Source organism: Chiloscyllium punctatum, unplaced genomic scaffold (genome assembly GCF_047496795.1).
Source record: "Chiloscyllium punctatum isolate Juve2018m unplaced genomic scaffold, sChiPun1.3 scaffold_84, whole genome shotgun sequence".
NCBI lineage: Eukaryota > Metazoa > Chordata > Chondrichthyes > Orectolobiformes > Hemiscylliidae > Chiloscyllium > Chiloscyllium punctatum.
Window position 1 is genome coordinate 420,073 of NW_027309818.1, and position 11,689 is coordinate 431,761.

Consider the following 11,689-nt stretch of genomic DNA (forward strand, 5'->3'; position numbering starts at 1 on the left):
TGGAAGGGAACTGAATGGTGCAAAGCTCAATTAGCGCATCACCAAGATGATCATTCAAGATGTCGTCAAATGGAGGTACTGAGTCTGCAATGTGATACAGACAGGGAAGGTTAGTGAGCAAACCTTCAGCAGAAAGAACATAAGGTGAGTTGTCTACTGTGTCACGAAGGATAAAACAATGGTGAACAATTTAAATGGAGAGAGATTGCAGAACTCTGTGATACTGGCCGTTTCCATGTTCCTGGGACATGAATCATATGAAATCAGTCTGCAGATGCAGCAAGTGATTTGGAAGGTAAGTGGAATGATGCTGTTTCTGGCAAAGGTTATCACGTTTAATGAGAAATGTTTTACTACATCTGTACGGGGCATTGCTGAGACCACATCGGATACACTGTGTGCAGTTTTGATCGCCTAAACTTAAGAAAAGCGATATAATCCTTTCAAAAGATTTTCATAGATGTTTCCCTTCACTCATTCCTGGAAGGAAGGTCTTTTGTTATGGGGGATTATAATTTTGATTTGAGATGAGAAATCTTCTTGAACCATAGATGACTTTCTGAAATGTGTTTCAGCTGGATGCATATTTCCTCTTGTTATAGAGTTTAAAGCTAGAGAACAAACTTAAGAATAAGATGTATTGATATCAACACACGTATTATATAGACATCGACCGATAGTTACAAATTACACAGACGCATATAAACATGTCATCAGCTGTTAAAGCAGGGACTCTTTTTTTCCTAATGAAAGACACTGTGTACAACAACAGGGATGATGCACCTTCATATCGACCATTATCATCCGTTCCAGAGAATGCTCCAGGAGAGCACACATGGCCCAGTTTGATGTTCAGTTGACATTATTGTTCAACACAGAGAGGGAGAAAAATGTTCCCTGCCTGAGAAGCAGAGCTGATTGATCCCTCTCTCTTACTTTGTCCACCCAATAGCAAAATGTGAGACAATAAAATCCCTGAGTTATCTTCACCACTCGTGAAGGATTCCTGGTGAGGACTCATTGGAATCTCTTCACTGCTGGAAGCAAAGGTAGTTCAGCCAAATCCAACTGTTCCACAAATAAATCCCAATACCAGCAGCTTGTGTGAGCAGAATAATTTCAAAGGCAGAAGAACATTTTGGACACTATCGTTTACTATTTGTTGTGAGTTCAACTTCCTGAATTTCACATTTTTCTCAAAAATGACCCAGTCCGAGTCCTATACAATTGGTCATAACACTAAACTGGCTACTTTTAAAGTTTTTGTAATCAGTGGAGGAGTGGGACTGGAAAAGGACACAGTGACCCTCTAACATTTATCGGAACGCGAATTAGAAATTCTTATTTGACTGTTTATGTGGGAATTCCCTTTATCAAACATTTGTAGTGCCTGGATGATTGCATTTGGTCAACGTTGTGCTGTATTCAAACATTTGACAGACAAGTTCATGCAGGAAAATTGTATACAGGCAGAAAAGTGCTGCTGAAACCACAATCAGAGCAGCTATGATCTTAGTGTCTTGTGGAACAGTGACAACGTGTCTAATGACCCACTCCTGCTCCTCAGTCCTATGTTCCTATGTTCAATTCAGCCCCTCAAAACTCCTGCACTGGTACTGACGGGGGCATCTTGCTCCAAATACATGGTCCACCGTAACACAGGATCTCATTCATTCCCTCCAGGCTGTCACACATCGTTTGGTGTGGATTGGAAAATGTTACTTCAAAACCCAGGCTGGGTTCGAAAGACAACTCTGGTCTCTTTACAGAGTGTCTCCTCTCTGCATCTTGTGCTTCATTTGTTTGTCATGGTATAGATCCAGATTCACTGTGAATTCAGCCCCAAGACCTCACTAAGAGATGACTCAAAGTACATAGCTCTCTCTGATTGCAACGTTCAATAACAGAACGTGCAGGAAAATTGCAACCATTAACGTTATAATTACAGAATATGGAACAGGATCAGGTAGTTCGGATAATCAAGCCATTGTATACGATCATGACCGATCTGTTGTTCATATTAACTCATCTTTAATGTCCAATTCTTCACATCCTCTCAGCTCTCTTACAGGTCAAAAATTCATCCACCTCCTTTTTAAAATACTTTCAGTGATGTAGCTTCCCTAGCTCTCGAGAAAAGATAATTCCTGACATTCACTACCCTCTGTGAGAGGAAAACACTCCCCACACAGACATTGTCACCTGTTGATATGAACAAGGGGGGAACACAGGGGCTCAGCAAATAGTGAAGAGCCTTGATATCAAGGCAGTATTTGACTGAGAATGTCATTTGAGCTGAATGGGAATCAGGTGTCCCCTCCCCACTGGCTGGGGTCTTTCAGAGCACAAAGGAAGATGCCTGTTTGGGCGCCCGAAAATCTCAGTCCCAGGACATCTCTTCAGGAGATCATCAGGGTAGCTTCCTCAGCATAAACATCTTCAGCTGCTTCATCAATGTCTTTCGCCAACATAAGACCGGAGGTGGGGATGGTCACTGAGGGTTACACAATGTTCAGAACATTTTGTCTCCCATCAGCTCCTGATGCAGCCTGTCTCCGTATTCAGGAAGACCCGGACAGCATTCAGGCTTGTGCTGTTAAAGTGTCGGTAACATTCATGTAACAGTGCTGTCAGACACAGTTAAAAGAGGAGCTCATTCAACATCTCAAGCTGGTTACATACAGAAATGTGGAAGCCATTCAGCTCATCGAAACTACTGAACAAGAAGAGGGGAAGCCCATTCAATACTCCTGCTTGTTCCACAGGAAGAGAAAGGGTCTGGTCAGTACAAGGAGTTATTAAACCGGATCAGGTAGAGTCCAATCAGAGCCTTGAATTTGTTTCATGGGACCTGGAGGAGGCCATTCAGACCCACGAGATTGTTATACATGAACAGGAGGGTGTCACTGATGCTCCAATACAACAAACCAATGGAGCAGAGACTGCACTCATGAATGGCTGTACGAGGTTCCTCGTGGGTCCATCGCCAGTGGAACATCTGCTACTTTAACGTGGTTTGCTAGCAGTGAGGAGGGAAGCCAGATGTATTGTATCAAGTCTCAAAGAGGCATCTTCCATCTCTGAGTAGACAGATCTATATTCTCCATGGAGGTCAGAAGATGATGGGAATAGTTAACTGTTTTAGAGTGAAGGCATTGTGGCTGCTGTCAGGATTTTGGATAACGTGATGTTTAATGTAGGAGCACACACCAAATGCACTATATTCAAAGTCTGACTCTCTCTCTCTCTCTCGCTCTCTCTCTCTCTATCGATATAGGGAGTGGGGATGGGGTGAGGGGAACGTCCTCAGAGGCTCTTGTAACCCGAGTAAAAACAAGCCATTGATTTTATCACCGTATCAATATCTGTTTAGAACATCATGAGAGACTGTCCATTATCCTTTAGTTTCAATGCAATCATCTTTTATTCTCTCACAGCGCTAAAGATTAATCGTCATTCACCCCTCATTTTACCACCATCCCAGGGATTAGTCTGGTGAAAAACCTTTGCACTCTATCTGTGGCAGGACGATTATTTCTTATAAGGGAAAGAAAATCTGTCCACAATTTCCCAATACTGCCTCAACAACACTCTCAGGTTTTATCACAATAATTCCTTTTCCTCACTGAGACATCTCCTTTACTTTCTTGTGGCGTAAGAAGCCTTTCCTTCTAGCTACACTGCCTCTGACCTGGAATTTAAAAGTTCCTTACATCTATATGTGAGCATCAATACAGCCAACACCAGAGGTGCTACGGGAGATGGACATCACACTCAGGGAATAGGCTAAGAAAGAATACACTTGAAATAAGGAATGGTCACCCACCTGAATGGAAATGAGCTGTAGGAATATGGGAAAGTATCCTTCCCTCACAGGTCAGGCCAGCCTGTTATCCCTATCTTGAAATGAGAGGCTGGTTCAGCTGTTCCACAGGACAGTAAAGAGTAAAACACATTGCTGTGGGTTTGCAGTCACACAGAGACCTGATCAGGGAAGGATGACCCATTGCCTTCACGAAAGGACATGAGGCAAGCAGATGGGCTTTTTATACTTAATGATGATGGTTTCACTTCAAAGCCACCAATTTCATTCATATTAACAGATTATTATGCTGTGGCTCTAGATCATGAGTCAATGACTTGAGCACCATGAATTATCTTCCCGTCAGACAGTTTCTATGAAGAGAACAAGTTAAACATTTCAAGTGTAATTATGTTGTGATTGACATGTGGTTAGAAGGGGCTTGAAACAGGTGATTCCGGATTTAACAGAGGCCCAAATGATGGTTTACTCAGAAGGTGCCCTGTGGCTGAGGAGGAGACAGGGATATCACGAAGGTGATACTGGACAGAATAAGCGAATGGGGGGGGATATGGAGATATCGATCTGTTCAGGGCTAGAAGGATTATGAAGTTTTAGAGTTTCTCCTCGCATACTGGTGAGTCATTTGAAAGTAGTAATCTGCTCATTATAATTTCTAAGGAATGGGATTTTTTCATTGGAGCTGAAAACGATGACTTCCACCTTTCCCAATTTCAATAACGTGAACAACAGTTCAGTTTAAACTGCTTTAATAGACAGTTAGAATGACTTACCAGGAACACCAACTATAGCGAGGATGGGATAGTAACCACCTTGAATAACACTCAGTACATCATAGATCCTCCATTCTAATGATACCCAAGATTTGGAAAGCCAGTAAAGACTAGATGAAAATCTCCTGTCCATGTTGGATCATTCCAGTCTAATGTTCTCAGATTCTGATATCTCCTCCCTGTCTCTTTGGCGCTGCTGATCCCTGTACTGTCGGCAATGTTCCCACTCATACTATGGGATAACACATTGAACTGAATCCTTAATTAATAAAAGAGGCAAGCCCTCCAGTGACACATTTAGGATCCACGGAGACTGACATTATTTCCAGTCACAGAACAAATAGCTGCAGCCAACGCCTTTCAATTCAATATTGTTTAATTAAAATTCAAAATAAGGATTAACATTTACACAGTCTGGATTGGATATGCGAGGGTAACTGAGGGAATGAATGTTGAGTCTGGTAGATTAATTGTGTGTAACCATTCAGTCTGCATTGGATATGAAAGTAATGCCAGAGGTTTATCGGAACACGAACATGTTTCTCTGCTTATAAATGGAAACATAGACCCTGTAACTACTGTTGAGGCATGACAATATCAGTAAGAGATTGAGAGAAATTTTATTGGCCATGATCTGGAGACAATATGTACCTAAGACAGTGTGGGGTTACAACAGACAGACAGCATAGATATGTTAACAGAGAATTGTACCTAAGTGACAATGGGGACTCCAGATGATGGAGAATTCAGTGTAGATAAAGCATGATAGTGGAGAAGGCACAGAAGGTCAGGCAGCAACCGAGGAGCAAGAGAGTAAACGTTTCAGGCAGGGCACTTCTTCAGAACTGCGAAGGAGTCAATGGGCTGAGAGATAAATGGGTGGTGGGGTGAGGCTGGGGTAAAGGTTGGTGATAGGTTGGCGAAGCTAGGAGGTGATAGTGAGAGGTCGGTGGGGAGTTGGAGCGGATAGGTGGAAGGAAGATGGACAGGTAGGTTCCCACGAGAGGGCGGATCTGAGTCGGAGGGTCGGATCTGGGATCTGGATTGTCGAGGGGAGATTTGCAAATTAGTCAGTTCAATGTTCATGCCATGTGTTTGTCAGATCCCGAGGCAGAAGATGAGGTGTTCCTGGCGACATCCTAGTATATCTATTCTGAACCCTCTTCAGCTTAATAATCTCATTCCATTAACAGAACTGAACACAGTACTGCAAAAGAGGCTTCATCAATGTCCTGCACTATCTCAGCATTACTTCTCAATTTCTAACCCCAAATGTCTGAGCAATGAAGTAGCCTGAAACAGCTTGTCTATAAGTGTCACAAACTTCTGTGAATTCGATCGGCACCTGTGGGTCCCTCTTTTCTACAACACTACCAACGCACTACTATTAATTACATGAGCCCCCGCTTTTTATTTGACAAAAATGCAATACCTCGCATTTATCCATATTAAAGTTGAACTGCCACACCTCAGCCCAGTGAGTGATATTACTGCCCCCTCACCCTCCTGCTTCAGGTTTCAAAGACCCTCCCCTCTCCAGAAGGTCTATATCTCAGGCCTTGAGTTTTCCAAAGATCAAAGCTTGATTTGTTTTGTGCAAGCAGAGGGAGGAGAGGGTAAGGAGAGGCTGGGAAGTAAACCGATGCCTTGTATCACTTAATCATTTCAGGAAGAGGGAAGCCACATGTCAGAGGTTGGAAACAGTGGCCAGTGTTTTTGGCCAGAAATTGTGCTCTTTCCTATTCTCTGGTGTTCAGTTTTGATATTTATTCGAGATCCCTCCCATTGCAGAGTGTTTCTGCAAGATTTCTTGCTCTAATATTGCAGATTACAGATAATAGCCATTTAAGCTGGAAATCATAGCCAAGCAATTAAAGAAGTTGCTTGGCAGAGCACGTACACTCATCATCTTATAGTTGAGGCTAACACCTTTTATTTATTTAACAATGAAAACTGTTGCCTGTCTTTTTCAGTAATGTTAATCAGAATGTAATAAATCCATATAAAGCTGAAAACTGACACTTAAAATTCTGGGCATGGTTAAAGTCTTGTGTGGTGGATAGCACCCCTGCCCCGGGGCAGAGCTCTGGATTCGACTCCCTTCCATGAACTGTGGTAGTGTCACTTTCTCTGGAACAGATGGTCTCGATTATGTTGTGGGGGTGTGTCATAGTATGTTCAAAGAAAGCTGATGAACAAACACACGGGAGAATCATGTTGCAGCTTTAGGGGCTATTGTTGAGCGGTGGTAGTGTCCTGACCTCTGACCTAAAGGTTCACATCCCACAGAGATTTTTCATTATATGTCTGAGCACGTGGATTAAAATGATTTTTGAAACGTGACTTGATGGAGTCCATGCAAGGACTGCACAAAACACTACATAAGACAAACAGGAAGACAGCTAACGATCCACATCTATGAACACCAACAAGCCACGAAACGACACGATCAGCTATCCTTAGTAGCCACACACACAGATGACAAGCAACATGAGTTCGACTGGAACAACACTACTATTATAGGACAAGCCAAACAGAGAACAGCCAGGGAAATCCTAAATGCATGGCACTCATCCACAGATTCTATCAACAAACACATCAGCTTGGACCCAATATACCGGCCACTGCAGCGGACAGCTGGAACTGACAACCAGAAGCGGCAGAGATAAACCACTATAAATGCTGGAGGAAACATCACAGAAGGGCTTTACAGGAGGCACCCAAGCACTGAGGATGTCACCTAGAGAGGGTACAAAACGTCTGCAACATAAATTCCCAGCTCGGTGAACAGGACCACAACAGATATACACAGAAGCACAGACAAACCAACCTGCACCACCACGTAGTCTTTTGTCAGTAAACCGGTGTACACAGAAACACACACACACAACCCTTCACCACCAAGTTGTTTCCTGCTATTGATCAGATATATACAGAAACACACACACACAATCCCCCTCTACAACTCTGTCTCCTGCCATTAAACAGAAATATACAGCAATGGACACACACAACCGTCTAACAACACGCTGTCTCCTGCAATTCAACTGATATATAAATAAAACACACATGTACACAACCATCCATCGCCACCCTGTCTCAAATTATTAAACAGGGATACACAGAAACACATCCACACCAACCCACAACAATATCTGTCTCTTGTTATTAAACAGTTATTGACAGAAACACAAGCACACAACCTTCACCACAAGCCGGTCTCCTGCCATTAAACAGATATATGCAGAAAAACACACACAACCCTCCATCATCACGCTGTCTCCTTCAATTAACTAGATATACATGGAAACACACACACACAACCCTCCACCAAAACTCTGTTTCCTGCCATTAATCAAATATCCAATGAAACACACAACACAACCCTCCACCACCACGTTGTCTCCCGCTATTAAGCAGTTTTGACAGAGAAGCACACACACGCATACACACACACATAACCCTCCACTAACACCCTAACTACAGTCAACAAACAGATACACACAGAAAAACACACAAAACTCTAAATCACCTTCCTGTCTCCTGCCATGAAACAAATATAACAGAAACACACACACAAAACACTCCATGTCTGCTTTGTGTTCTGTGATTAAACAGAAATACACAGGAACACACACACACACACAATCATCCACGACCACACTGTCTCCTGCCATTAAACAGATATAAACAGAAACACATACATACAACCCTCCACGACCATTCGTTCTCCTGCCATCACACAGAAACACACACACTCACACACACAATGGTCCACCATCACACACTCTCCGGCAATTAAACAGGAATAAGCAGAAACATACACACATCTCGACACCAACCCCCGTCTCATGCCATTAACCTGACATACACAGAAACACACACACAACCCTTCACCACCACAGTGTTTTCTGCCATTAAACAGATATGCATGGAAAAACACACACATGCACACACAACCCTTGTCACCCAATTTGTTCCCTGCCATTAAACAGATTTACACAGAAACACACACACACAAAACCCTTCACCAAAACATTGTTTTCTGCCAGTAAACAGATATACACATAAACACACACACACACAACCCTCCATCGCTGCCCTGCCTCCCACCATTAAACAGAGATATGCAGAAATACATACACACCAACCTGCACCAATATCTGTCTCCTGTTATTAAACAGATATAGACAGAAACACAAGCACACAACCTCCCACCACCACCCTGTCTCCTGCCATAAAACAAATATATGCAGAAACACATGCACAAAACCCTCCACCACACCCGGTTTCCTGCCATTAATCAGATATACACAGAAACACACAAACACAATCCTCCACTAACACCCTGCCACCTGTCAATAACAGATAAACACAGAAATACACACAAGACTAAACGACCTCTGTCTCCTTCCATTAAACAGATATACACAGGAACACGCACACACAAGCCTCCACGATCATCCTGTCTGCTGCCATTACACAGATATACACAGAACCAAACACACACACATACACGCACACTCTCTCTCCAGCGATTAAGCAGGTATAACTAGAAACGCACACACATCTCAACACCACCACCCTGTCCCCTGCCATTAAACAGACATACGCAGGAACACACACACACATGCACAACCCTTGACACCCAATTTCTTTCCCGTCATTTAGCAGATATACACAGAAACAAACACACAACCCTCCATGACCACCCTGTCTCCTGCAATTAAACAGATACATGCAGAAATTCACACACAAAACTCTAGCAACACCCTGTCTCTGGCAGAAACACTCACTCACCATCTTCCATCACCACACTGTCTCCTGCTATTAAACAGAAATTTACAGAAACATGCAGACAACCCTTCACCACCACCCTGTCTCCTGTCATTAAACAGATAAACACAGGAACATACACACACCACCCTGTCCCCATCATTAAACAGATATGCACTGAAACACACCCACATACCCAACCCTCCACCACCACCCTGTCTCCTGTCAGTAAACTGATATACACAGAAACACAGATCCATACATCGCTCTACCACTACCTTGTCTCCTGTAATTAAACAGATATGCAATGAAACACACACATATCTCTCCACCACCACCCTGTCCCCAGCACTTATACAGACATACACAGAAACACACATGCAACCCTCCATCACCACCCTGTCTCCTGCCACAGAGCAGATATACACAGAAATGCACACACACATCCCTCGAGCACCACCCTGTCTCCTGGCATTAAACAGATATACGCAGAAACACACAAACCTTCCAAGAACATCCTGTCTCCTGCCAGTAAGCACATAGACACAGAAACACAGACACACTACATTCCACTACACTGTCCCTTGCCATTAAATAGATTTACGCCGAAACACACACACATCAGCCTCCTCCACCACCGTGTCCTGCAATTAAACCGATATATACAGAAACATACACACATATTTCAAGTACCACCCTGTCTCCTGTCATTAAACAGATATAGACAGAAACACACACACATCCCTCCTCCACCACACTATCTCCTGTCATTAAACAGTTATACACAGAAACACGCACACACACTATCCTCCACCACCAACCTGTCTCCATCCCTTAAATAGATGTATTCAGAAACACACTCACACAACAATCCATGAGAACCCTGTCTCCTGCTATTAAACAGGTATACACAGATATACGCACACAACCCTCCATCACCACCCTGCCTCCTGCTACTAAACAGCTACACACAGAAATACACACACAATCCTCCATCACCATTCTCTCCTGCCATTAAACAGATATACGCAGAAACACGCACACATGCAGAACCCTCCACCACCAGCCTGTTTGCTGCCATTAATCAGATAGACACATAACCACACACACACCTCCCCAATCACACACTCTCCGGTGATTAAACAGATCTAAACAGAACCCACACATCTCGACACCAACACCCTGACTAATGCCATTAAACAGACATACACAGAAACACACACACAACCCTCCACCACCACATTGATTTCTGCCATTAAACAGACATACACAGACACACACACGTACACACACACGTACGTACACACACACAGACACACACACACACACGTACGTACACACACACACACACACCTCTTCAACAGCAATTTGTTTCCTGTCATTAAGCAATTAAACAGATATTTACAGAAACATATAGACAACCCTCCACCACCACCCGGTCTCTTGTCATTAAACAGATATACACAGAAACACGCACACCCATTCCTCCAACACCACCCTGTCTCCTGTCATTAAACAGAAATGCACTGAAACACACACATCCCTCCACCATCACCGTGTTTCCTGCCTTTAATCAGATAGACACAGGAACACACACTCAAGACACTACACCACCACCAATCTGTCTCCAGCCCTTAAATAGATATTAACAGAAACACACACTCACACAACCCTCCAAGACCACCATGTCTCCTGCCATTGAGCAGATATACACAGAAATGCACACATGCATTACACTCGACCACCTCCCTGTCTCCTGCCATTAAACAGATATACATAGAAACATACATACAACCTTCCACGAACATCCTACCTACGCACAAACCTCCAACACCACCTTGTTCTCTTGCCATTGAGCAGGTATATGCAGAAATACACACACACACAACCCTCGACCACCACCCTTTCTCCTGCCAATATCCAGATATACACAGAAACACACACACAATCCTCCAACACCACCTTGTTCTCCTGCCATTGAGCAGAGATATACAGAAATACACACATACACACAACCCTCCACCACTACCCTGTCTCCAGCTCTTAAACAGATCTACCAGATACACACACACATACACAAACCTCCACGACCACCCTGTCTTCTTCCCATAAACAGATACACACAACAACACAGACACAAATCCCTCCACCACCACCCTGTCTCCTGCAATTAAACATAGATACACAGAAACGCACACACCATCCTCCTCCACCACCCTGTCCCCTGCAAATAAACAGATATAGACAGAAATATGCACGCATACTTTCAGCACCACCCTGTCTCAAGTCATTAATCAGTTATTTACAGAAACACACA